This window comes from Castor canadensis, chromosome 15, assembly GCF_047511655.1.
Source record: "Castor canadensis chromosome 15, mCasCan1.hap1v2, whole genome shotgun sequence".
NCBI classification, from domain to species: domain Eukaryota; kingdom Metazoa; phylum Chordata; class Mammalia; order Rodentia; family Castoridae; genus Castor; species Castor canadensis.
The window spans coordinates 90,483,772-90,506,870 of NC_133400.1; the positions used below are offsets into that span (position 1 = coordinate 90,483,772).

At 33.6% G+C, this 23,099-nt stretch overlaps 1 pseudogene; it reads left to right on the forward strand.

The window, feature by feature from the left end:
- The first annotated feature begins 1,437 nt into the window (after positions 1–1,437).
- On the forward strand, positions 1,438–6,028 carry LOC141417270 (aldo-keto reductase family 1 member C4-like; annotated as a pseudogene).
- Positions 6,029–23,099: the final 17,071 nt, after the last annotated feature.

The following is a 23,099-nucleotide window of genomic DNA, read 5'->3' on the forward strand; positions in this document are numbered from 1 at the left end:
TTATGTTCTGTGTGTCTTCTCTGGAAGAACTCACAGATACTTACCCCATATTTCTTCTACACTTCATCCCATGAATATTTCTACTGTGTTAATATTACTTTGTAACATCACGATATAAAAATAACATGACTGAAACTATATGCTGATCCTATAAGTCTTTCTAGAAGGTCATTGAAAATGATGTGTTCCTTTGATCCTCCAATGCCAATGATTAATCTGTATTTTCTACTATTTAAGAGGTTCCTAAAATGTCATATTCTGTTTTTGTGAAAGATACTGCTTCTGCCTGCGATGTTCACAACTATTACTTGGATATTTCCCGAAGATTTATAGAAAAACTAGGGATTCAAATTCAGGGAAGTAGTTCCTTATGACCAATTAAGTTATCTGAAGATGACATTGTAATGCAAAATTCATTTCAGTCTTGTGAACTGTCTAGTTTGCTCACTATGAGCTACTTATCATAACTTATTTCCAAATACTACTTTTAGTTGTTCATTTAAGTTCCTAAATGTAAGGCAATGGAGGGCACCAAAATAGCTATAAATGCTGGGTTCTACCATATTGATTCTGCTTATGTGTACCAAGTAGAAGAAGAGGTAGAACTGGCCATTTGAACATGATGCTCTGAAGAGAAAAGACATATTCCTCACTAAAGGTATTGTGTCTAGAGTGAATGGGTGTACATATTAATGAAATGTGATGTGAGGAAGTGAGAATTACATTATTGGGTCATCAACTGGTGAATTGCACTTACTGGTAAACCTATTATTCACATTCCAATATCAAAAACAGAGAGGATTATGACTTCCTACTTACTGTTTGCAAATTTATTAGTTTAAAGTTCCTTTACTTTTCTAAGCAGGAATTTCATACAGTGGAAATGGAATCATACAGAACTATGGTCAAATTATGACTTTTCTTATGTCCTGAATGACTTTCTAAAAATTCTTATCATTGAAAATATCAGGTTTTACCTTTATTGATAAGACGGAACAGTATAAGGGAATTCTTTGGGTATTAAATAAGAACTAGCTAAAGCATTTTAATTTTTGTACAGCACATGTTAAATGTGTGTTCCACAGGTATCAAAAGACTGTCTCCACTCATTTGAATGTGTAAGATATTTATAGTAACAATTTTTCTAAGATATACAATTCAGAGTTTGGACAATATTATTGTTTAAAAAATGACAAAATATTATCTTGAGTAATTTCCTTCCATTGTTCAATAGATTAACTAATAATAACAAATATGTAATGGAGTTCATAGTTCAGATCAAAGTCAACATGAAACTAAAAGGATTACTCTCTGATGTGATAATCGGTTTCTACCCAGTACAAAATTTATCAATATTAAGTGAGATAAACCTTCCAATCTGGGTAATATATTAATCTAGCACAACTTCAATTCTTTCACCTCTACATCCTTCATTGATTTGGCTTGGAAAGATCACTAAAAAAACTTCAATTAGATTATGTTAACCTCTATCTTAATCTTTACCCATTAGCAATGAAGATAGGCAATTTACATCATCAAGCCTGATTACATAATCAGTCCACATGGTCATCATTTTCATGGATGATTAAGATAAGCTTCTGTTATAAATTTAGTTAAACTTTATAAAATTGATACAAACTATTCCATGTATCTTATACAAAAGAGTTTATTGAGTTATGAAAAAGGGAAGTTGAAGGAATGACTGTGTATACAGATAAAAAGTAACTCAGAAATTCAGATAAATCTCTGCTTATCCAACCCTCATGTCTGCATTATTAGAGGTTTGCTTGTGTTTTGTCCCAGCCTTTCAGTTGGTGGAAAATATGGCCTTGGGACAGTTCAAGCCTCATGGTCATTAACCTTTGATCACTTCTAAGCATCAAAATCAATCTTATGTACAACATTTTTTGACTATTTTTGTTTCAGCTACTTGTCAATCGATGCACATGTGTTCAGGTAGCTAAAGAATACTGATTATTTAGCCTATGTTAAGATTATAATTCCTTAATGCTGGAGGTCAGGACTGTCTAACTACTGGAGATCAAGACCATGGTAGTGAAAGGGAAACTCTCCTGAAGAAAGTATGAAAGTAGGCAAGGTAACATAAGTCAATTGGAAACCCCCATTAGAATCTGTAAAATTTTTATATAATAATATATGTAACTGATATAAGAAGTTACAGCCACCCAGCTTGATCCAGCAATACCACTCTTGGGGATATACCCAAAAGACTGTTACTCCAGAGGCACCTGCATATCCATGTTTATTGCGGCACTATTCACAATAGCCAAGTTATGGAAACAGCCAAGATGCCCCAGCACTGACAAATGGATTAAGAAAATGTGGTATCTAAAGACATTCATTACAGCTTCACACGCAAACCACTTTGTAATTCTAAGTATGTAGAGTGGTACTTTACTTATCATAGATGTTTAGTGTCTCATTCTATAAATATACCTAGAAATATTGCTATGATTGAGGTCACTAAAATTATTGCTTCTATTCCAACTAGGAGATGAGTTTTTTCAATACATGGATGTGAAAAAATAGTATTTGACACAGTGGATCTCTGCATTATGTAGGAGGTGAGTACTTGAAGGAGATACCACAGAGGAAGCTTAGAAAGGAAAAGTCAGGGCATGTTTCACCTATAAGATTGTGGTATGCACCCTTGCATTTAGAAATTCATTATATTTACACAGATGCTTTGCTGGAGTAGTGTGGAGGAATGCATTACTGGAATGTCAAAGAGAAATGGAGAAGAAGATTTAATCACTACAGGATAAAAATCTCTTGCCTCCATATGCAGTAAATTATCTGGTTTCTTAAGAAAGACACAATGATCCTTTTTCCATCTGTCAATATATTCTTCTCTTATTATATTGACCATTTTGCTCTGGACAACAATAAATTGCAGTCAGCTAAATTATCATTTATTAAAATGTTCATTTTTAATAATTCCATCTTAAATTTACATTGACTTAGCCAGGTTATGGAGAAACAAGAATATCGGTTTGGCCAAGTCCATCAGGGTGTTGAATTTTAACTGCAGACAGCTGGAGATGATTCTGAACAAGTGGGGCTCAAATACAAGCCCATTTTTGACCAGATAAGAACCGTCAGCCTCCTCTTCTGTTTTTCTTTTTTTTCTTTTTACTACTGTCAAATATCCATTTGTCCCCATTCACCATTCATCTTACATTTGTGGAATAGATGATTCTCAGAGCAATGCCTAAGGTCAGAGAGCATGGATGATCCTCAGTTGTATCTCTGCTTGATAAAGTCTTAGTGAAAATGGTGGGTATAACTTAGTGCCCAATTAACATATGAATCTGGAGATGAATATACATGATCAAGGTGGTCTGTAATCATTAATTAAACTTCAGGGGCAAAGTGGAACTACTTCTGAATTATGAAGAACAACCAGACATTGTGTAGATAAAGGTGCTGTGGAGACAAGGAAGTCCATAGAAACATGGAATGGGGAATAATGAGTGGTAGAATGAAAGTACATGTAGGTCCATTTTAAGGGCTTCTGTGGAATTTGAATTTTTTGGTATTTCATGTTGTCTCTGGTTTCAGGATTCTGGACCAAAGGCATAGTCTTAGGGAATGTACACTGGAAGTTGTGAAAATTATTTGGGTTAAACAGATCAAGTACCTATTTGTGGTGATAATGGTAGATTAAACCCATATCAGGAACATAGAACACAGAGCTGATTCAATGTCTACAAATCTCTTAGTCAGCATCTCTTATTGACGTCCTCAAAACAGCACTTTAATCACATCTATTCTGTGCCTAGTTCTGTGCTTTCACTTTTTAACAACTTCTAGTTGTGGACTCAGGAAATTTGTTTGAAAACTACAGCTTTTAATATTACTTAAGTTTGTGAGTGAGACAAGCTGATGATTTCCAAATATAAATATGAAAGTTAATGCAGTTTTAATATGTTTTGTCAAAGTTTTTTATCATGAAGTTTATGAACCATTCAGAATAACTAAGAGGAGCCTAGTACAGAACACTCAAATTTTACTATCTGCAAAATTATTGACATACCGCCACACCACCATATGTTGGTATTGATATGTGTGTATACATCTACATATATATTCATAAGATTTTGCTGAACCTCTTCAAAACATATTGTGTACTTGAATACTCACATTAGAGACCTCAGAGAATATCTCCTAGGAATGAAGATATTCTCTCACATAATTAAATTTCTATTACTACATTAAAAGAAATTGACAATAGTTCCATTATAACCTCTATATGTAACCTATATTCAATTTCCATTAACTTTTTGAAATATTTTTCACAGAGCTTGTCTTTTCTCAAATCTGTGTTTACACATTGCTTTGTTTCATGCTTCTTAAGCTCTCCTAACTCAGAAAAGTCACCCAATCATTTTCTTCATGTTTTCATATCATGGAGTTTTCAACAATTCTGTATTTATCAGATTATTATTTTGTATTATCAGTTAATTTGCTTCTATAATACCACTTTTGATTAATTAGGAGTTAGAATTGCATTGTTGATCATATTAAGCTTCAACATTTTTGGCTATAAATCTCTTAGCATGCTAACTACTTGAAATTGTAACTCTTTAGGAATTATGTAATGAAAGGTTATCCAATGATTAGTGATGTTCGTTTTGATCAATTGGTTAAGAACATCTTAGCCAGATTTCTTTGTTAATCTATGGTTTCTTCTGTTATAATTATTAGTAGTCTGCTGGGTAATAATTGTCAACAAAGAAGTTCCCTTGAAAATTTCACATAATATTTAAAAATTCATTCATGATTTCTATGAGATTTTTATTTAAAGTCTTCTATCTTCTTTTCTTACCAGATATTTTAGTGTAAAACAAATTTATTTATCATGTCAGAATAAATTACAATTATTCCTCTAAGACAGTATGCACCTTAATATCTAACTTTAGTTACCAATGTTCTTATAAAGGAGTTAAAATAATAATCTCCATCAATAGGGGAAAATATTTTTATTCTGTCTTTCTTCTGTGGATCAATTCCATTAAACTCATAAGTTTTTATTTAGTCTATATGTTAGAATGGATTTTTTTACTCATTGATTTTAATGCAAAACTCTCCCAAGTGTCACCAACAGAAGCCTACAAACTGGTTCTTTTGTCCTACAAAATTACTGTCATGAATATTTCACCAAATTCTTGATTTGTGGTGCAAATTTGACGCCCATGTTTCAGACAGAACTTTTATTGTCCCAAACTAGAATTCGCATGTTTTGTAGTGCAAAATGGTATTTAGCTTTGATCACCTGGTTGATGGAGTTGGTTCACCTTAGGAAAGTTATTTTTTGTTTAGACACATTTGAGTGATAGTGATGAAATTTAGGTTTTTAGAAAAAAGCATTACATTATGTTGATCTTGTCAATTCAAATATAATGCTACACATTTTTCTTATTCAGCTTTGTTTACTTTTAACATTTCTCTTTTATGCTAACATTAATATTTTATGTAACCCGTTATTTTTCTATCATATCAATCTACAGATAGAATGTCATCCTTAACTTGACCAGAGCAAATTGCTGGATTTATGCAAGTCAAAACACATTGTTCTGGTTGCCTATGGTGCTCTGGGAATTCAGTGATCCAAATGGTAGTAATAAGACCACATAGTTTTCCTAAAACACCATTCTGGATGAAATGTTTTAGTCTTATAATCCTCAGTTTCTTAGAGCTCACTCCAAACTGCCTCAGGGAGAGGGTAGAATAGCATTTCTGAGATCTGTGATGATACTGAAACTGATGGTCCAAGGACTACATTTGAGGATACCTAGTCTAGAGTGGGAAACCTATTGTATTTTGAAAGCCTTCCAAAAATGCTGAATATTCAGCTATGTTTGCCTTTCATTTCAGGGTAGACCAGAATTCCCCAGTTCTCTTGGATGATCCAGTTCCTTGTGCCATGGCAAAACAGCACAATCAAAGTCCTGCCTTGATTGACCTTTGCTACTAACTGCAGTGTGGGGTTGTAGTCCTGGTGTAGAGTTTCAAAAAAAAAGAAGATAAAAAAAAAACTTGCAGGTGGGTATTTTTGAAACATCTGAATACATGCATTTTCTATGCATGTGTGATTTTGGCCGTTCTTGGAAATTCTTCCACCTTCTCTACTATAGGAGGGACAGGATAGCCCAATATTATGACTGGAAGGAACATAGAGATTTGGGTTTCATCATTAATTCATTCATGTAGTGAGCATCACTGTGTAAGAGACATCCTCTTTTATTTCAGAAATGAGGGGTATGGGTTGAGTGATTTTTACTCTACAAATCATTATGATTGCATTTTGCATTACCCTGAGCATTCTTATAGTTCAGTCATCTGTTTATTCATTTTGAGTTTCTTTACATGCTGTGTACCAGTTAAGGTCTTGTCCATTTATTTAAGTTGATTATGATTTTATTTTCAATTAGACCTTTATTAACTTACATATGGTAGTTGTTATATAATCCACCTCTAATATAGAGGCTTTTTTTCAAAGAAAATTCAGCTTATGATTATATGGCTGACTCAGTCTTTGTATTTGGGGTTCTTTCATGTATTTGCAGTAAGCTTTCCTCTACTTCAGGATGCTGATTGGGCTGGGATCACTCAGTTCTTCTCCATATAGTTTTTGATACACTGGCCAACTAGCCCAGGTTTTATCTCATCACATAGTACTATCCAAAGGGGGTGAGTAGATAGTTGCCAAGCCTTTTCACACCTGAGCTCAGAGTTGACTCATCATACCTCTTGTCAAATTCTAATGGACAATGCAAGTTACAAACTAGGCAAAATTCAATGTCTGGCGAAATAGCACCTCTTAGTGGAAGAAGGTGTAAATCACAAACCAGAGTATGGAGATGAGGGGATATAGATTGCTTTTGTGGGAGGGTAGCATTTTATAATCTATATTCTAAATACTGTTTTCCAGGTTCAGATGTATTTATTAAAATATCTTCTCTAAATTTCTACCCATGTTTTCATGAAGTCTTTGTTATATTTTCATGAATAAAAGATCCTGTAGTCTTCATGGCTTTACTTTGTGGTTGATTAGTGTTGTGTCTTTTCTTGTGTTGGTAATACAACCATATTCTGCTTCATTATCTCACAAAAGTTTTCTAGTTCTTTCCAGAGAGTACTTTAATTCAACTTCAGTTTTGTTAATACAATGTGTAATAAAGATCCAAATACATACACACATATTATATACATGTACATATATTTACATATATATATATATATCAAATGGCTATCAGATGTCCTCAGAAAGAATAATTATATTTATAGCTTCTCTCCTCTTTTTCTGTTTGTCTTATTTAATTTTCCCCACTATTTTAAGTATGTTGGGAAGTCCGTGCTAATATTTCCAATGGCACAAGTTTTTTTTACTCCTCTTACTTAAATATATGTTGGCATCTCATCTGTGTAGAACAAGACACAAGAAACTACACTGAAAACTGTTAAACAACACAGGATGAGGGGAAAGGGTGAGGAAGCGAAGTGGAAAGGTTTACATTGGCTTAAGCACAATGTATGTACAGGTATAATACCAAGGCAAAAATCATATTGAACAATGAACAGACATCTAAACAATGAAGGACAAGAATAAAAAACAGGTCACACTAAGGGGAGGCTACTAATGGGAGAGGGAGCGGCAAAGAAGGAAGTAAAGGAGGTGAAGGTGGTTGATGTACTTTTTATACAAGAAGGAAATAGAATATTTAAACCTGTGAAATTGTTATTAGAACTAAGGAGTAAGGTAGAAAGAAGAAAAGTGGAGGGGAGGAAGCAATTTAAGGCATATTATAGATACATAAAAATGTCATAATGAAAATCCCTGTATAGCTATCTTTATTCATTTCCTTTATTGTTATGCTGGATGGGGGTACATTGTGTCATTTACACAGGTTCTTACAAGGTATCAAATATATCATATTTGAATTCACCCCATCTACCACTCTCCGTTATCCCCCGTCCCCTGATTCCTGTAATGGTTTCAAAAGGTGTCATTTTTGCATTTACTTGCATGTGTATACATTATTTGTCATATTCATCCTCTGCCTTTCCCTGCCACCTCCCCCCTCCGACTGGTGCCACACACACCCCTACCACAAAGCAGGACCTCTTCTGCCCTCCTGTTCTCCAATTTTGTAGAATAAAAAAAAGATAAACATTAAAAAGACAAACATGATGTTATTGCTTGTTTGAGATAAAAATAGCTATATGGAGAGTTTCCTTGTGACATTTCCATGTATATATGTATTGTAACCCCAATTTATTTATCGCCTCTGATTTTCTTCATTCTAAATTAATCCCTTTCTTATGATGATTTCAGACAGTTTAAGATCTCTATATTTTTTTCTTGTATAGAAAATATATCAACCATATTCAAATTCTTAGTTTCCTTCTTTGATCCTACCCCTCCCTTGTATGCCTCCTCTTAGCATGACCAGTGTTTCATAACATTTCTGTATTTGTAGTAGGTCTATATTCCACATATGAGAGAGATCATGTAGCTTTTGGCCCCCTGAGGCTGGCTAACTTCACTTAATATGATGTTCTCAAGTTCCATCCATTTACCTGAGAATGACAAAATTTCTTTCTTTTTGTGGCTGAATAAAATTCCATTGTGTATAAACACCATATTTTCTTAATGAATTTGTCAATAGTGAGACATCTTGGCTGTTTCCATAGTTTGGCTATTTTGAATAGTGCTGCAATAAACGTGGGTGTGCAGATGCCTTTGTTGTAGGCTGACTCACATTCCTTTGGGTATATCCCTAGGAGTGACATCGCAGGATCGTATGGCAGGTCTACTTTGTAGCTTTTTAATGAGCCTCCCTAGTGTTTTCCATAGTAGTTGAGCATTTTTTCATGTGTTTTTTAGCTATTTGGACTTCTTCCTTTGAAGAGGCTTTATTCAGTACATTTGCCCATTTCTTCATTGGGTCATTAATTTTGGGAGAATTTAGTTTGTTGAGCACCCTGAAAATTCTGGTTATCACTTCCTTATTTGATATATAGCTGGCAAAGATTTTCTTGAATTCGGGGATAGCCTCATCAATTTAGAGACCATTTGTCCAGTTGGGCAGAACTTTTTAATTTCATGTAGTCCCTTTTGTTGATCCTTTCTCTTAGTTGCTGAACCATTTGATTTGTACTGAGGAAGTCATTGCCTATGCATATTGCTTCCAGTGTATCCTTTGCTCTTTCTTGTACTAGCTTCAAAGATTCAGATATTATATCAAGGTCCTTAATCCCTTTTTATTAATATGTTTACAGGGTGACAAACATGGGTTTAGTTTCAGTTTTCTGCAGGAAGATATCCATTTTTCCCAGCAATATTTGTTGAAGAGGCTGTCTTTTCTCCAGTGTATGCTTTTGGTGTCTTTGTCAAAAATTAGGTGATCATAGCTGTGTGGATTCATTTCTGGGTCTTCTATTCTGTTCTATGGGATTTCATATTTGTTTTTGTGCCACTACCATACTGTTTTTATTGCTAGGGCTTTGTATGTACCTTGAAGTCAGGTATTATGGTATCTCAAACATTGCTTTTTTTGCTCAGTATGCCTTTGGCTATTTTCAATTTTTTGTACTTTCAAATGAACTTTAGGGTTGATTTTTCAGTCTGTGAAGAATGTCATTGGGAATTTTATGGGATTTGATTTGAACATGTATATTGTTTTCAATAGTATAACTATTTTTACTATGTTGATTCTGCCAATCCACGAACATGGAAGATCTTTCTGTCTTCTGTAGTCTTTTTCTATTTCTTTCTTCAGTGGTTTGCAGTTTTCCTTTTAGAGCTCTTCCCATCCTTTGTTAAATTTATTCCTAGGTGTTTGGGAATTTTTCAGGCTCTTGCAAATAGAATTATTTTCTTATATTCTGTCTCAATTTGCTCATTGTTGGTGTATAGAAAGGATACTGAGTTTTGTAAATTGGTTTTGTATCTTGCTATTTTGCTTAAGCTGTTTATGATGTCTAGGAGTTTTTTGGTGGAGTTTTAGGAGTCTTTTAGGTATAAGATCTTATCATCTGTGAATAGGGATAGGTTGACTTACCTATTTGTATTCCTTTTATTTCTTCTTCCTGTCTTATTGCCCTAGGTAGGAATTCCAAGACTGTAATGAATAGGAGTAGAGAGAATGGACACCCTTGTCTCGTTCCTGATGTTAGGGAAACGGTTTCAGTTTTTTCCCAGTAAGAGTGATGTTGGCTATGGGTTTGTCATATATAGTCTTTATTGTTTTGAGGTACAGTCCTTCTAGTTTCATCAGAACTTTTGTCATGAAAGGATGTTGAATTTTATCAAAGGCTTTTTCTGCATCTATTGAGATGATAAACTGGTTTTTGTCTTTGCTTCTGTTAATGTTCTGTATTACATTTAATGATTTGCATATGTTGAACCATCCCTGCATCCCTGGGATGAGGCCAACTTGGTTATTTTGTTTTATCTTTCTGATATGCTGTTGAATTCAATTTGCCATTTTTTTTTTAATTTTTGCAAGTAATTTTATTAAAGAGATTGATCTGTAATTCTCTTTTTTCATTGTGTCCTTGTCTGATTTGGGAATGAGTTTAATGCTGGCTTCATAAAATGAAATTGGCAGTATTCTTTCCTTTTCTATTTTGTGGAAAGCTTAAAGAGTGTTGGCATTAGTTTTTATTTAAAGGTTTGTTAGAATTCAGCAGAGAATCCATCAGGTCCAGGACTTTTCTTTTGTGGGAGACTTTATTGCTGCTATCCTCTTGGTTCAATTTTGGATGGTCATATCTAGAAATTCTTCCATGTCTTCTAGATTTTCCAATGGTGTTTGTTGTTATCTCCCCTTTTTCATTTCTGATTTTATTAACTTGGATTTTTCCCTCATCATTTTAATCAGATTTGCCAATCTTGTTAATTTTTTCAAAGAACAAGACTTTTTGTTTCATTTATTCTTTATATATATAAAAGAATATATTCTTTATATATATAAAGAATAAATATATTCTTTTATATATTCTTTATATATATAAATATATATGAAGAATATATTTATTCTTTATATATAAATATATATGAAGAATATATTTATTCTTTATATATATATAAAGAATAAATGTACAAATAAAAGTATATATATTTATATGGTCTCAATTTCTTATATATCGGCTCTTATTTTTATTATTTCTCTCTTTCTGCTGGTTTTGGATTTAGCTTGTTTTTTTTCTAGGAGTTTGAAATGCAGCATTAGGTTGTTTGAGATATTTCTATGTTTTCAATATATATATATATATATATATATATATATATATACTCAATATATACTCAAGGCTATAATTTTTCCCCTTAGGACTGTCTTTTCTGTGTCTCACAAGTTCTGATAGGTTGTGTTTTCATTCTCATTATTTTTATCTCCACTCTTATTTCTTCTATGACCAACTGATCATTTAGCAGCATGTTGTTCAGCCACCAATTGTTTGAGTATTTACTGCTGCTTCTTTTGTTATTGAATTCTAGTTTTATGCATTGTGGTTGGACAATATTCCAAGGATTATTTCAATTTTCTTATATTTGTTGAGACTTGCTTTGTGCCCTAGGATACGGTGTATTTTGGAGAAAGTTCCATGGCTTGCTGAGAAGAATGAATATTGTGCTATTGCAGGATGGAATACTCTGTAGACATCTGTCAGGTTCATTAGATCTATGTCTTTCAACTCTACAATTTCATTGTTGATTTTTTGTCTAGATGATCTATCTATTGGTTGTAGAACCATATTAAAGTCTTCCACTACCTCTATGTTGGGTCTATGGATTTTAAGTCCATTATTGTATGTTTAATGAAGTTGGGTACACTGACATTGGATGCATATAAATTGATAATTATTATTTGCTCTTGGTGTATTGCTCCTTTTATAAGTATGAAATGTCCTTCTTTGTCTCTTCTGACTAATTTAGGTTTGAATTCCACTTTGTCTAAGAATTGCTTCTATAGTCTGTTTAGGGGAGACATTAGCATGGTAAATCTTCTTCTTCCCTTTCACCCTAAGATGGTGTTTGTTTCTGTCAATAAGATCAGTTTCTTGTATACAACAGATTTTCAGGTCTTCCTTTTTATCCAGTTTGCCAAACAGTGTCTTTTGATGGGAGAGTTGAGTCCATTAACTTCCAGTGTTAATATTGAGAGGTATGTGCTAATTTCTGCCATTTACTTGTTTTTGTTATTTAAGGATTTGTGTGTGTGCAGCCAATTCTATGCTACTCTCTGAGTATTCATCTGTTCTTCTCTTGAGGTTTAATATTTCCCATACTTTTGTTGTTATTTTGGCTTTATCTTCTATGTGTAGGGTTCCTTTTAAAATCTTCTGTAGTGGTAGTTTGGTGGTTATATATTGTTTTTGTTTCTGTTTATCATGGATGACTTATTCCTCTATCTATTTTGAATGATAGCTTTTCTGGGTAGAGTATCCTAGAATTGTTTTCTTTCAGTGCTTGAAATACCTCACTCTATACCCTTATTGCTTTTAAGGTTTCTGTTGTGAAATATGCTGGTATTTTGATAAGTGTACCATTATATGTTATTTGTTTTTTCTCTCTTACAGCTTCAATATTCTTTCCTAGTTCTCTGTGCTTGTTGTTTTAATGATAATATGGTTCTAGTCTGGTCATGTCTGTTTGGTGTCCTGAAGGCTTCCTATACTTGGATGAGCAACTTTTTCTCAAGATTTGGGAAATTTTCTGTTATTATTTTGTTGAATGTATTACATATACCTTTAGACTTGCTCTTCTTCTTCTTCAGTGTCCATGGTTTGCAGGTTTGGTCTTTGATGGAATCACTGCGTTCCTGTATATTCCTTTCACAGCTCTTGAGTATTTTCTCAAAGGATTCTTCTACTTTTTGAGGGGGGCAGTTAATATCTATTTTGTCCTCAAGACCTGAAATTATGTCTTCTACTTGTTCTAGTCTGCTGGAGTGATTTTCATCTGTATTTTTTATTTGATTTAAAGAAGATTTTATTTCCAGGATTTCTGTTTGATTCTTATTTCTGAAGTTTTCCATATCTTTGTTAAACTCCTTTTTCATAACTTGTGCTGTCTTCTTTATTTTCATTTATCTCTTTTTTTATAATCTCCTTAGTTTTATTTTGAAGTTTTTTGAAGTCCTCTCTGAGTTCATTTAGTTGTTCCTGTGTCTTCTCAAGTTTTTTATTCACGTTGTCCCGATATTCTTTGAGTTGTCTTAATATGTTCTAATGAAGGTTGTTTTGAAGCTCCTCCATGAGTATCTCTAGGAGCTCCATTTTGAGCTCTTCCTTGAGCATCTCTTTATGGACCTCATTGGGCTCATTAGACATACTTATCATTCTACTATGGTCAACAACTGGACATTTATTTTTATTTTCCAAAGAATCTTCTATTAAGTTATTAGTCTTTTGAGGGATTTTATTCACTTGCCTCCTCTTCTTCCCATGTTTCTATGGTGTGCCATGCTCCTATGTTACTGATTGGCTATTTGGGGGTTTTAATCACCTGTTATCTTTCCCTTGATGTAATTACTGTGCAGTGACTGTTTTTGCTAGGTTAATGTGTTATTTTTGTTCCCTAACTTAGAGGTATAAATTAGCAATAACAAATTCACAGATTCAATGCCAGACCAGTTATTTAAATATTTAGAGCCCCTTGGTGATATTATCTATAAGCAGAGGGAATTGGGGGAAAAGAGTTTTTTGGATAGAAATAGATACTTATGTATTTTAAAAGATGGTGTTTGAGAAGGGGGCAGAAAGAGGGGAAGGGGAACAAGGGGAGGAGTGTGAGGCATTTGGGCTATAGGGTAATAAGTCCCAAGTGAGTGTTAAGGTGTACTTCAGTCATTGTAAGGGAAGTGTTATAATCCCCTTCAGGAATTGCTGAAGGATAGGAAGGATGGTGTAAAGTTCATGTAATAGACTATTAAATGGGTGGTGAGTGTTGAGGAGGTCAAGGTAGTGGGGGGTGAAGGGGGTGGAAAGGAAGGTAAGGAGAAGAAAGAAGGGAGAGAAGAAAAGAGAAGAGAAAAAATTGGGGGAGAGGAAGGAAAGTGGAGCAATAGAGGGCTAAGAGAACTGGTATTTGGACAGAATGGAAGAGGGAGGTAGATTACAGTAAAATGGAAGAAAAATGAAGAAAATTAAAAATTAATATATATATGTACATATATATACATATGTATAAATATCAGTTAAATGAATGTTCTAGACTCCTCTCCAATTTCAAATTCAGATGTTGACACCTTTTACACAGTCTTTGACCATGACATTGTCCCTTCTTAATGTTGGTATGCTGGACTGCATAGCAATGGATGTTGCCCTTCTTTATTGGACAGCTTTGGGGAGGCTTGAGTCAGGGTATTTGAGATCAGATTTTCTTGGTGGAATGGGTCCACTGGTGCAGGCAGGTTCTCAGAAGTGGTCCTATGAGGAGCTAGTATATGAGTAGTCGCCAGCCCTTTCCATTCACAGTACAAGCCTGTGAGGTAGAATTGAACTTTTCTCTTGGAAGACTGTCAGTTTCAGCTCACTCCCAGTTTCTCCAAGACAGTGCAATGTGTAGCTTTCACCACAGCTGAACTGGCTAATTCAGCTCCGTGTTCTGCACCTCCTCCTAGAGGCAGAGGGGAAATGTTCCCTTTGTTTATTTGGCAACCAGCTTTGTCCAGGAGAGTGTAATTGGCACCCCCAGCTGTGCTAGATTATGTGGGTCCCTCCAAAACTGATGATGTGCTGTGCTCACCTGGTGGGGTTGCAAACTCCCTCCTGGGGAAATGGGTCAGCTCCAGGACAGTGCAGTCAGACAACAGTCAAAAGTTCTGTGTCAACATGAATTTTGGAGTGTCCATGTGGTCCCAAATGCTTGAAGATGTCTTTCTGCAGTTCTCTATGTTGTGTTTTTACCTTACTCACTAAGAGAGGAAGGAAATAATTGAAAAAGATATGAAGAAAAAAAAAAAAAGGAAAAGAGAGGCTTCCCATTCTGAGGATGGACAGACTTGAAGGGCATTGGCAGCCTGTCCCAGTGCCTGGTTGTTTTGAGCTATAAAAAGTTAACTTAAGGATCAGTCAATGAATAGTATGTGCCCCCTATGTATTAGCAGTATCTTAGTTGGCAGAAAAAGCAGGGTTACCAGATCCTTGCTCCCACAAAAATATGGCATATTCTAAAGTCATGCGGGTCAAGGTCCCAAGGTCTATGAGTTTTCCACTATATTGGTCTCCCCCTGTATAGTCTTCTTAAATAAAAATGTCTTCAAACCAAAGGACAGGAAAGCAAAGCATGTCCTATTTAGGTGCTGATACCAGTGAGAGAAGAACATAAAGAAAGTGTAAAGGAGGGTGAATAGAGTGGAAATACTATGTACTTATGTATGAAAATAAGACTTGTGGAAAGTATTCTAAGAATGGGGGAAGAGGGTTATAGCAAAATGATGGAGGGAGTGAATTTAACTAAGATATATGGTAAGAACTTTTGTAAATGTCACAGTGTACCCCCAGTACAACAATAATATGCTCATAAAAATAAAGTTTAAAGGAAATTTGGCTATTCTCTCTTTTTTGGCAGTAGTGAAGGTTTAACTCACTGATAGGCAGGTACTCTACCATTTGAATATTCCCACCAGCCGAATCATGGATATCCTTCATTGTTTTGTTACATAAAGTTTAAAATCACTTAATTTTAAATCTCCATTCATCTTAAGTCTTTAAGTGCCTAATATTGCACTGAAACTGCTATTAACTTGGTTATTTCTGACTTCAAAATAGTGGTGCTTCTAATACACAACTTTGACATAAATTTCTTGTTATTGGAGTAGTCTTTTAATACATTTTAAGTAATTTCATTACTGTCTTCATTAAGGAATTTGTACATATTCTGTTATATATATATTCATAGGAATGTGACAATTTTGGCAATCTTTTAATAACCTACTCTGTTTTGAGAATTTTCAAATTTACAGAAAATGTTCAAAGACTACTGAGAAAAGCCTTTTATTGAGCATAATCTTGAAATACTAGAGGGCAACACAGGGGTGTGTCTCATGTTGGTTCACTTTGTGAGCCAATCAGTTTTCTTATATAGCCAGAACGGATACTGGCAAGGGTACCACACCCATTTTGACAGTTCTTTATGCAAATGAAAGACTTAGTTTGCACAAGCCACTCATCTTCTACAAGACTCCCTCTGGCCTGGTTGGGATTGCTTTCAAGGTCCTCTAGACTTTCCTAAGTCATGTGATGGTAAAATCCTAGCATAAAATGTTTGAAAGAGTAATGTCAGGGACACTGTCTTTAGGAGCTGGAGTTGTGCTTTGGCAACAAGATGTGGTTAACAAGTAGCTTTCTCAAGGTATCCATAGAGTGTTCAAACTATTTAGTGATGGAATAAAGGCAGCTGGACTGGGTATTTGGATGATGGCCTTGCAATTAGGCAGCCTGGACACCAACGAAAGCTCTAGCAGCTGTAAATTATGAAGTCAAATTACCCAAGCCCTTAACATCTTAGCTTATTTAATGGAATACACATTAAAAGAGGTTCTAACCAAAAACCACTTATCACTAACATTAATAGTGATTTAACAGTATTTAATGGTGTATTCACAGTGTTAATTCCATTCCCAGTACCCAGAGAGAAATAGGTCCTTCTAATCCGTCTCAAGTAGATATGACAGATGAATCTTGTTAGTCACAGACAGGTATGGTACAGAAAATAAATCTAAAGTATATATAAATGTCACCCTTCTATGTAACACAGAAATTGTTAGCAACCAACTATCTACTTCCCATAAAAACATTGATCTTTTCTTTTTAGAAAATAATTAAAATAGGGGCTAATTACTTTGCCAAAGTACTCCAGAGAAGTTGAGGAGAAAACCAAGGCCCATTTTATCATCTCTGCTCTTCTCCATTCTTTTTATTTCTTTTCTTAATTAAATGTCAACACATTAATTACAAGAATTAATGGATGAAAACTCAAGATTTGTGTTTACACATTACTTTCTCAATGTACCCTGAGGTCTTCCACAGGTAATAATTGCTGTTTTCATTTTCTCAAATGAGAAATTTGTTCTAGGTGATTTTTCATCTCTTTTTTTGCAATTCATTTAACTAAAAATTTTATTTTTATTTTTTTTGGTGTGATTGCAGTTAACTCAAGAGTGGGGTGGAGTAAGTGATTTTTCAGCTGATTTATGCTTTTATTCTATATTTCCTAAATGCTCATATAATTTAGTAGTCATGTTCATTTGTCCCATTCCTATCCAAGGTGTTGGGTATGTACAATCCAACCAAGGAGGAGGTCCATAAAACTTTTCATCCAGATCAGGACAAGGAGGAAAGCCCCAGGTGGCCCTTGTTCAAGAGAATAATGACTAGGAAATCCCATTTTAATAATAGTATGCCAATATAATTCAGTAAAATCATCTTGCGAGCCCAAGGCACTGGAAATTTGAGTAGTCAGTTGAACATCCAAACATGCAATGCCATCATTCCAGGATAAACACAGAGGAGGAGAAAATGACCTTGCAGAATAATTGAAGGAGGGCCATTGATAAGGAATATGGGAAGAGTCAGAGCCCCCCAACAAAGCAGTATCATTAGCAGAAAGCTTGATGCCAGTGTCATTCCTTGACGCAGGATGAAGAATAGAGGAATCAGGGAAGTATGCCCAGTAAGTTTCTCCAGAAGTCCCACACACCTGACAGGAGAGTATGATGACCATGGCCAAAAACAAGGCCTCCAATGTCTGAGGTTGTGATGTACCTCTCAGCAACTCCTCGCCCTCTGTGGCCAACATTTTGACTTGACCCCAAGTAGGCAGAGGACTGGCATGGGTATTATGTGCCTTCTTTACTGGACGAGAGGGCAGTCTCCGAGTTATTCTCATCCTTTCTACTCCTCGGTTGATCTTGTCCACCACTTTGGGCATCACCGGAGAACTCATGATGTCTCACCTATCTTTCTGGAATCCAACGAGGAGAATCAGCATCCCTAGGGAAAATACAAAGAAAGCCTCTACCCCACATTAACACAGGGTCGGTGTCCATCCATGGATTTGTCAGTGGATCCTTCCACACAACCAAAGGATGAATCTGTTTAGAAGAGCCCCAAAATCTTTGTTTCTGATCGTCCCTGTGTATCTACATTTAAAATATTTAAAACAAAAAGAGCATGATTAAGTGTATTAGCAGGAGTGGTGTACTCAATTCTCCCTTATTGTTTTAATAATTGAGCTTTAAACGTTTGGTGTGTGTGTTTAATAATACCTTGACCTAATTGACGTATCTATATATATGTCTATATCTATATACATATCTATATAGAACAATGACTATAACAAAGATGGAATATGTATTTTTAAGTGACCAGTTAAAGCAACAATTTTTTTGAGTTATTAAGTCTCAACAAATATCAAATAACATATCAGAATATATCTTTTGACAGTATTGATATTAGGATAGAAATCATTGCTTAGAAAAATGAAAGTCTTTAGTTACCTGAAATGATGTAAAATAATTTAATTATTTTTATGTCAAAAAAGAAACACAATAGAAATTTAAAATCTTTTGAAATAAAATACAGTACAATATGACACAACACTTGATAGGGGAATTGATACTCTTGTCATAACATGAAAAAAGAAGAAAGGCTGAAAACTAATTGTCTAAATATTAAAATTTAAAAATGAACACCTGGTTAAAGAAAGTGTAATTAATAAATTAATAATATTAATTAAAAAGCAAAGAGTGAAAATCAAGTCAAAAGTTGGTTTATAAAAAATGTGATAAAATTAGTTAAATTTAGCAAGTATGGTTAAGAATAAAAGAGAAAAGATGCAGAATACTAATACCAGGAACAAAATAAAGTGACCCCATAATGCGTTTTACAAAAAATAAAAAGACATCATAACATGATGTCTATAAATTTTAAAGTAAACTTTTTGAAAACAACAACTTACTAAAGCTGGTGCATTTAGAAAAGGAAATTTTGAATTGGCCTATATCTTTTAGAAACATTTTTAGACAATAGAAAGAGAAATAACATTTTAAACATAAAGTAATTTTATGACACCTACAAAATCTTAAAACTAAAACTTGACAAATTCTTGTAATTGACAGAATGTCAATTAGACAGTTGCTTTCATAAAGCTTGTAAAACACAGCTGTTAACCTCTGGATTTTTGTCTGGTGAAACTGCACTGACTTTTTTTTAGGTTTATTGAGGTCGACTTTACAAGAATAATTGTATATACTTAAAGTATACAAGGTGATCACTTACTGTATTACCACAATGTTTACCAGGGTTAAGTTAATTAAGTAATTAACACAACCATCACCTCACATTGTTGTGTGCATGTGTGTGTGTTTAAAACACTTATAGTTACTCTCTTTAGTAACTTTAATTACATATACAGTATTAACCATAGTTACCATGTTGTACATCTGATTACCAGAATTTACCCATTTTATAACTGAAAATGTTTACCCGTTAATTAACATCTCTTTATTTATTTATTTTTATTTTAACTCAAGTCCTGGCAAGTATTTACCATTTTTTTTATGATTTAGCTTTAAAAATTTTTATGTAAGTTATATGACACAACAGTTGATTGTGTGTGGCTAATTACCTAGCATGATAAATTACATGTTTATTTATGTAATTAAAAATGGGAAGTTTTTTTGAATAATATATTATATATATATTTAGTTGTTTGTTTGTTTATTTATGGTACTGGGTACCAAACCCAGGTTTTTAATATGTCAGGCAAACACTATCATTGAGTTGTACTCTGGACCTTAAAATTTTAAATTTTAAATAAGAACCCTCTATTACTGATTTTTGAAAAGCAATAAACTGTGCATTAACCATTTATCTTTACTTTTATATACATTTGTAAGTGACAATGTAGTTAAATGTAATATTAATGTTTAATATTTATATATTTTGAGTTTATATAAGTGTATTTTATGAATTAGTACTTTAAATTTTTTAAACTACCTTATAAATATTATTATTTTTATTTTATTGCAGTTTGCAGTGATTTGTTTATGGTTGTAGTGTCGAATGGATGTTAACATACTTTTTTGTTTTATCTCATGTTCCTAGTAGACTTGTCAACAATGAGACCCATTGTTCTGGGGTACATAGAAGAGTGGAGCAGTGTAAAAGAATATATGATCTTAAAAATGAAGTAGATAGGAGGTGTGTTATAAGTTCGTCTCACTTGTATTTAGAGTCTAGGCCTAAAAATGACTGTCCATTTTTTTTCTTTTATTCATATGTGCATACAATGTTTGGGTCATTTCATTTTGGTTTTTTAAATATGAGAAAAATAGAGAGGAGAATCAATTAGGCTTTTCCACTTAATTGTATCTTGAGTTTTTTTAAGAGTAGTGAAGACAAATGTACTTTCGCTGATTAACTAAATCACGTCTAAGATACATGCCAGTTTTAACATTTTGTAGTTTACTTTTTAGAAATGCCCCAAGTGTGAGAGTTGTTTTAACTTTTTTATAAGCAAGAGCGGAAACAAGCACTCCTATGAGAATGTTAAATTTAATATTTTTAGAAGTTTTTTTTTGTAGTGAAAAAATGATACACTCTAAGTGGTAAATTAGTTCTGGGGCTCAGTCTTTTATGCTGACTCAACCTCAAGTTTCAAGAATATACACATGTTGATTTATAGATGTTTTTGTTAGGGAATTTGTAGCTATAATATGGACTTGGAACACATCCATAAGGCAATGGTATGAAATAAGACTATTGAAAAATGGATTGTAATTTTTTTTAATAGAGTAAGTCCTTAATATCACAGGGTGCTGGGATCCAGATTCTGTAAAATCCTGAATCCCCCAAGAAAGCTCTAGGCTGCTTTTATGGTATGGGAGAGTGGGAAATGGAGGATTGGGTAGATTTGTGTACGATTTAGGGAATAAGCCTGTCTTTAAACCCTTATGGTAAAACTGTCTAAGTTAGTTGTTGTGAAGCGTTTGTGGGAAATTTAAAGGCAAACAGGGGCAGACTGTCAGGATGCAGGTTAAATGTAACACTTTTGGATAAAAGAGAGCTTTAGCTCATCACTTTATATAAATTGACATTTTAAACTTTGTAAATATTTGTATCATATTTAGATAAAGTATAGACACAGAACACAATTGTAAGGTGGTCAATTAAGAGACCTTTGCATGAGCAAATACGTAAATGAACTCTGATTTTAGTAATTCTTAAAGCTTGACAAGATCAACAGAAAGCACAAATAATTTTTTGATAAAATCTTTTTTATAACAGTTTTTTATAGATGTTATTTAGAGCAGAACAATATTAAGATAGCCTTGTTATTTTATGCACATAGAGAATTAGATTTAACTTTGATATGACCCCCAGAAAACTTTTAAACTTTTAGATTATACTCAACTTTAACTTTATCGCTTTGTAACTTGTATTTAAAAATAACTTTTATAAGAATTTTCAAGTTAAATTTAAATAAAATTGTTTTTTTAATTAACCTCACTTTTATTATATAGACCAATATAGGAAGGCAATTTTAAATTGTTTTTATACAATAAGTAACCTATAAACAAACCATTTATTAACAGATATAATACTTATATATTATATATACATATATAGATTTATAATTAAATATATATATATATAATAAAGGAATTGAATATAAATTCCTTATGATGAAATGAAACAGACTAAGGTTACTGTCCATAAAATATTGCCTATAATTTACTTAGACCTGATTGATATAACCTTTAAAAATTTGGTTTTTCTTAAAACTAGCAGCAGAAGAGGTGGGGGAGAGAAGAGAACAGAAGCCTTGTATATCTTTACATTAATTTTATAATAATAACCATCCTAAAGATGTTTAAATATATACATATATAAAAAGTTCTAAATTAGGTATGCCATAAATGTCAGTTTAAGAGTGCATAGATTCAAGAGCTCAAGAACATGTAAGAATTAACTAAGTGGCCACAAGTACATCGATAAGTTATTTTTTAAAAACTTTTAGGAGTTGATTGAGAAGTGTCCCATTCTGTTTTTTTAGGACTCATTTTGGGTGCATTGATAGCTGAAATAAGTCAATTTTAGGAATAGTGTTTTGAGTCAAACCCAGTTTTTAATAAGACTGTTATCATAGCTATTAGATTTTTTGTCTCTAATAAATTAATCATATCATAGACATACAGAAAACTTACACAATGAAACACAAACAATTTTAACTATTTGAGTGCACTCTTGGACATAAGACAAAAAACATTTAAGCTGACTTTAAGACACTTTACAACCTCTGTTACACAACATTGAACATAAAATTTCTGTAAAGCTAGTCTGCTCCTTACTTGTTGGCCAGTTTCTCTCTCATGTTTGCGCACACCTCTGGATCCTTCCTTACCTTAAGCCTCTGTTCGGGTCCCTGTTTGGGGGCACCATCTGCTGGGATCGCAGAGGTCCTTGACCCAAAAGGGCTCAAGAAAGGAATGAACAAGACAGGACATACGAAAGGACTCAGTCACTCAGGAAGGGCTTGACAAAACGCATATCGAGAGGGCCAGCAGGCTGATGACCAACTGGCAAGATTTTATTTTTCTCAGCAAGCTTTATACAAAAGAGGAAGAGACTTAAACATCAAAACACTCTGACCTAGTTACAACCTTTCTGTTTTTGCCATCCTGTATTTTTACTGCCAGTGTCCTTGACTAAATATAAACTTCTTTTCAGTAAAGGGAATCCATTTAGCATTACTTTACATGGTGCCCCTGCAGATTTTGACCTCAGTGGAATGTTGCATATGAAGATTATTATATCCAGATAGGTTCTTCAATTCCTACTTTATGGTGTATTTTTGTCATGAAAGAGTTTTCAGTTTATTTCAAGTGGTTTTGTATTTTCTGTATACATTAAGGTGATCGCGTACTTTCTACCCATCATTATTTGAATATGGTATACTTTCACTGATTGAATTTTGTACATTAAGCTATGTTTAAATTCTGAGAATAATCTCATTTAGTAGTGTATACAATTACTTTAGGTGAAAGATAATATATTTTGCC